This window comes from Macrobrachium rosenbergii, chromosome 55 (genome assembly GCF_040412425.1).
Source record: "Macrobrachium rosenbergii isolate ZJJX-2024 chromosome 55, ASM4041242v1, whole genome shotgun sequence".
In the NCBI taxonomy this organism is placed as follows: domain Eukaryota; kingdom Metazoa; phylum Arthropoda; class Malacostraca; order Decapoda; family Palaemonidae; genus Macrobrachium; species Macrobrachium rosenbergii.
In genome coordinates this window covers 79,313,682-79,320,162 of record NC_089795.1, presented here as the reverse complement: position 1 = coordinate 79,320,162, position 6,481 = coordinate 79,313,682, and positions in this window count along the sequence as shown.

Below are 6,481 nucleotides of genomic sequence, written 5' to 3'. Positions count from 1 at the left end.
CTCGGGCATTTGATTTGCCCCACCCTGTATCATATCGACTTGATTTACTTAATGTACATTTAAGGAATGTACGATAATATTAGTCCATTGCCATGTTGTATGATTCGAGGTAATCGGTGAAATACTTTATATCCTTGACTTTTCAAAGTTTCCTCAAACACATAATATTAAAAGAAATTATTGAGAGCTTTCCTAAATCCATTCATGAGAATTTGGAGAATTGTGATAAAAGCAATCATAGTGTGAACTAAAAAGTATCTATTTCACGTAAATCTCAAGTCTTGATTTTATGACAATTTAATAAATAAAAAAAAAAAGTTCAAAGCAAGCCATCAGAAATGGAATACAAAATTAAGACCAAAGGCCAAGCGCCTAGACTTACGAGGTCATTCAGAGCTGAAAGTGAGAATGAATGTACATAGGTTTTAAAGGTGTAGCAGGAGGAGAATCTGGCAGTTGCACTACGAAACAATTATTAGGAGAGGATGGGTAGGAAGATGGAAAGAAGTGAGTATGAACGGAGGCATTGTAAAAGGAATGAAAAAGGGGCCGAAAGGACGCTGCGAAGAACCTTAAGCAATGCCTACAGTGCACCGCGTGAGGTGCACTGACGGCACTACCCCTCTACGGGGTCAAAGCAAGCCATGAAGTATTTTTACAAAAATAAAAAGTATAAATAAACACTGACAGCTTTCAGCGTAGTATCCATACGTTCAGTTAGTATGGTGCTGCCTTTATGAAAAAAAAAAGGCGCCGTAATTGGACAGTACTCTGGAATACTCAAAATTGCAACACCTTTTGTTAATTGGCGTTCTTTCAACCAGGTAAACAAAAAATATTTTCCTAAAATTTTTAAATATAATAAACAGTTTTACAAATAAATAAATATATTCAGTAATGGTGCAGTTCTGCTTATTAGTAATACGTAGGAGATTGTGTAAAATTGTCATGTGATGATTAAATGAAAACAATTATTGCACTCTTCATGAAAAATACTTTTACACACAGTTTTTCCATAAGTGGGTAGTTATTGTGGGTGGTGCCTTGCACGCATACTGAGTATTTCTTCATGGAAGCAATACATGTTTGAGCATACTTATCAACTATGCATACAGTAAAAAAAAAAAAAAATTATACTTCTAATACTGGTGAGTACAGGAGAGGAAAAACAGTGAATGCTCTTTCGCGTTCTCAAGCAAAGTTCGCTTGACAATGCCTTACAGTAAAGGCAAAAGATCGTGCATTCCCTCGTTTTAATTTATTTGTTTTATATTATATTTATATATATATATATATATATATATATATATATATATATATATATATATATATATATATATATATATATATATCTCAAACTGTGTAACAATGCCCTCAATTTGAGATGTGCCTATCAACAAGAAAAGACGAGCCAGCCGAAATTTCCACCTTCATTCTGACGACGTGAAAGCCATCTACATCCTCCTCCCAATTTCCGAGACTCCACTGGGCGTCTCTCCTCAAAGGTTACCGAAGCGTGAACAAAGTGGGACTGATCTGGTAGTTGGAATTCAGCCGTTCCCTGGATAGTGTTCAATGGCAATTAGGGCGATTTGTAGTGACGTTACTTTTTTTTAAATTTGAATTTATGTGACACCTGCATTACTGAGAATCAAGTGGCTTAGTTTTCATTCACTGAGTGTCATTTTCACTCATATTTGTATGAGGAAATGGGAATATTTGGGGAGAATTGTAAACGAAAGCTCGAAGTATCGGGTGATGTTGTAGCACTGATTACGAAGAAAATATAGCTTATCTCAACCTTTCGTTTGCCTTTCTGTACACAAAAGCTTAAATGTATTTGTTATTACACTCATTCAAGGAAAGGCACTTCACAGTAACGTGATTCCATCATATACACAACTTTTCCCACTACAAAAAAAAAAAAAAAAATGAAAATTATAATAAGCAAAACTGTACTAATTCCCAAGACCATGTATTACAAGATCCTGTACATGACAGACAATCATTGTGCGGTAAAACACCCTTTATGTTGTACGACACTAAACATTTAAAAAATAAACAGGAAAGGATTAAACCTTGTAATGTTGGTAACGAATACTTTATATTTACGCACCTCACTATCAAGGATGAAAAGGTAAAACATCAAACGAATCTAGTATGAAACAAAGAAAAATGCAGCGAGTTTCTGTACGAAGAACTTCTTCGAGTTTACAGCCCTATCGAATTACATCCATTGCATTTTGGAGGAGACTTTCCTTGTATTCCATTCCTCTCCTGTCAGAAGGGACACTATTGGCAATAATATCGAGCGCTATGTGACAACTAGCATTTCTACTCTAGACTGGTAATAGGTTCTCTCAAGCTGGATGTTAGGAAAATGGCAGAGAAAAACCACGGCATAATTAAAATGGGAGAGTATAGTCCGTAGAGTTTCTTTCAAGATGGAGGCCTTGATACCGTAAAATAATGACGTCGTCATTTAGTAAGATACTGACGTGGCTCTGCGTTGAAGTGTACCGTACATGATTAATTCTAAAAACACCGAATTACAAAGCCTTACTAACATTTATGTCGAGTATTATCCCTACACATAATGAGATCGATATTCTAAATACCGAACCAATTTCATGTAATAAAAATATTTAATTTTTCCTATCATAATTAACTTGAAAATTTAAGTAATGCCATACACACACAAGTTGGATCTTTTACTGTAAACAAAATACTTTGATTACTGCAAGAACAATTTCATTTTACATGATTAATTTGCTTTTAACAACCCTCACAGAGACGACAAGCAAAAGAAGCACCGGGAGAACCACCACCAAATATTGAAAACCAAATGCAGCCTTAAAAGGTAAAAGGCAGCCATTCTTCGATAGAGATTACCTCTTAGACGCCATCGGTATGATATTGGCTACTTTTAGCAATTAATCATACATGCACCCTCCATAAAATAGGCCTTGTAAGTATCCCTTTTCTTTCTTTGATTTCCTTTCAGGCGAACAACTTGCCCAACAACAATACGGTTGATAACACACAAATTAAAAGTGAAGTTTTTGCAGTCATCTATAATCAGCCAACTAACACCCACAAGGGTTGCTGTACAAGACGGGGACGATTCACATTTTGTTAGTTTGCTTGACTAATGTTACATTTAGCGCATATCTCCAGCATTGAAACATACGTGATGTCCTGTAATTCAATACCCTTTTTACCGTATGGCAAACGTATCTTATAACTAAAAATATAAATAATATAAGGAAAGTCACAATGGAAAAATAGAATAATAACGGTTTAAGATCTGCAGAAACTTTTGCTAAAATGAACGTATAACACACGGATACATTTTCTTCATATCACTACACCAAAAATGCTTTAGCAATTACTAATCTTACTAAAATTTAATACTGGCAGCCTTTTCATATTCAAATTTATCCTGCAGATTGTAAAAATCCTCCATTTCAATACATCTGCAAATAATCACTGCCACTAACTGACATTCGTTTCAAGAGAGGTCTCACTGAGGGCGTCTATTGCAGTCTGGACTTGATGGTAAATTATAGACCCTAAACACCGCAATCTTTTCAGCAGTAATAGCTAGGTCCTGGTGCAGTCTTTTTTCCGGAAGTTCATGGTAAATAATCCTAACTGGAAATCTGCTGCTACCCAATGATAAGAGATGAAGGTGTACCTCACTTGCCACAAGATGGGTTATCCGTAACTGAAAAGGTTACGATAATTCTCTCAGATATGAAATTTCCCACGTGCCAGTTTTACTGTCTTGAAAGATATTTCCTGCTAACCATTTTTGTTGCTGAACTTGAGACATTAATTGACTTTAAAAAAATATTTGGCAATGTAAAAACTCTTGTTTCTGGACATTCTGAAAAAGGGGAGACAGCTGACGCAAAACCCGACCTATTCCTTTCTGTACTGTCTCCCGCTGGACAAACTCGAATCCACCGACCTTCCTCTATACCTTCAGCGTCTCCTGATGGCGTGAGAAAAAAACTAAGAAGAAAACCAAGAAAAACGCGTTTCATGGAAGACCTCAGGATGAACATCTACAAGTCTGACCTCTCTCTGTTTTCCAGACATGATTCCAGAAAGGAAAGTTAATAAACTCCCATCTGTCATCACGAGAGTTGATACCTTCAGTGAACTGGAATTGGAATTGCTTTAAAAACAAGAGAATTCTGTAATTACTTCGAACAAAATATTTCAAGCAATTGTAATTACTGATGAAAACTGATTCAGTAAAAACTTTCCACATAAGTGATCACTGTGAGAAAAGCATATAATGGAAAAATATTAAATCTTTGTCGAATCAAAGATAAAATGTACGTTTTTTAATTAACGCAAAATTCATTGACAAAAATAAATAATTCATGCTCGTAAGAAATTACTTACTCAGAACATAAGCAATTCCACATACTAAAGTTGCTGAAAATTTCTCACTCCACGTGTCAGAAATATATGATTTAAAACATGATCAAAATGTGAGAAAGAATTAGCTGAATTGTTAAATAATTTCAACAAGACTTTCAAAACGATCCAGCGTTGATGAAACATCATGGTTATTAAACTAATATGTACGTGTTAGTTTCTGTACAAAGTTAGGGCTCTATGAAAATGTAACAAACCAATATCTGATGGTAGATATATCAGAGTAGATATGCATATACTACAGTTATTATTAATCATAAACAATTGAGTAACATAAAATTCAAAACTCCCCTACATCCTTATCTAAACATTCACAAATTATACTCCTGAATACGAATGTGAAAAATTATGCCAATTAATTATAATGAAATTCCGTATCTACATTAAATACAGAATTATAAGACAGAGCCAACAACAACAACAACAACAACAACAATAACAACAATAATAATAATAATAATAATAATAATAATAATAGTATTCATTATTATCATTATCATTTTTATGAACATCAAATTTTACGCCCTGTCATGAAGGAAATCCAGGGATTTTTAATTTTAAAGGATACAACATTCAATTAACTTAATGGCCAGTCCTAAGCCCCTCTTACAGACGGAGACAAAGAGGTAATAAAAGGTCATACCAAAGGATATTAACAAGCTGGTTTGCTACAAAAATAACAATGTTTTTCAAAAAGGTAATTAGTTATGAAAGAAAAGCAGACTTCTAACGGCTGAATAGGAATGCAAAGAAAATATATATAATAAGTAGACCATTATTATATACAGTATATAATATAACAAGTATAAAATCATTAGATATATATTATATATATATATATATATATATATATATATATATATATATATATATATATATATATATATATATATATATATTTATATCTATATACACATAACTGTACATATATACATATACATACACACACACACACACACACATATATATATATATATATATATATATATATATATATATATATATATATATATATATATATATATATATATATATATATATATATATATATATATACATACACATATACACACACACACACACGACTTAGGTCCAGGCAAGGGAAGACCAATGTAAAAGATCAATGCAGAGGCAGACGACGGAAACATGCTAATTTCATAATCTTTTTTTTTAATCCGACATTTCGTAATAAGAGTTTCTTACCTCTTCTGGGAATCTGTTTGTAAATATAATACATTAAAAAATAATCGCCATATGGTAAAAAACATCATAAAAACGTAAAAAGGCTAAAAAGATTCAGTTATAAAAATGCTTAAATGCTCATGACATATTCCCAGAAAATGTAAAACTACTATTGCGAAACGTTCCGGGATAGATGAAAATTTTGAAATTACACACACACACACATACACACACACAAACATATATATATATATATATATATATATATATATATATATATATATATATATATATATATATATATATATATATATAAAAAATTGCATGTTGGATATTTCACAGCGTTTTAATCGTGAAAGATACTTTTGGGAAAATACTTGCAAAACGATCCAAACACATAAGATTTAGTAATGATAAGCTGCCCAAGTACGCGGAAATACAGGTTTACGAGAATAAAAAATAAAATAAAACAAAAATCACGTCCTAACAAGTTGTCAGAAACCGTCGTTTTCAATAAACAACTCTCAGAAAAGTTCTCATTATGAAGACTAAACTGTACCATTTTGGATTTTACGATGATTACAAACTCTAAAAAACGTATATTTGTTAAACCAAGCCGTAAAGAGCGACTGATTATGAAACTCGGCTTTGATCACTTCAAGAGAATACGGTTCCAAGGTTTTACTTATACTGTCACGACGAAAAGCCCGGGCAATATGCTTCGCTTTATGATTTAGCTTTACAAATCATGAGGGTGCAAAAAAGACTTTAGCGATGAATAAGAAAAACTTTAGCAACATAAAGTAAATATACCCACGTCTAAATGTAAACCATACACTGTACATCT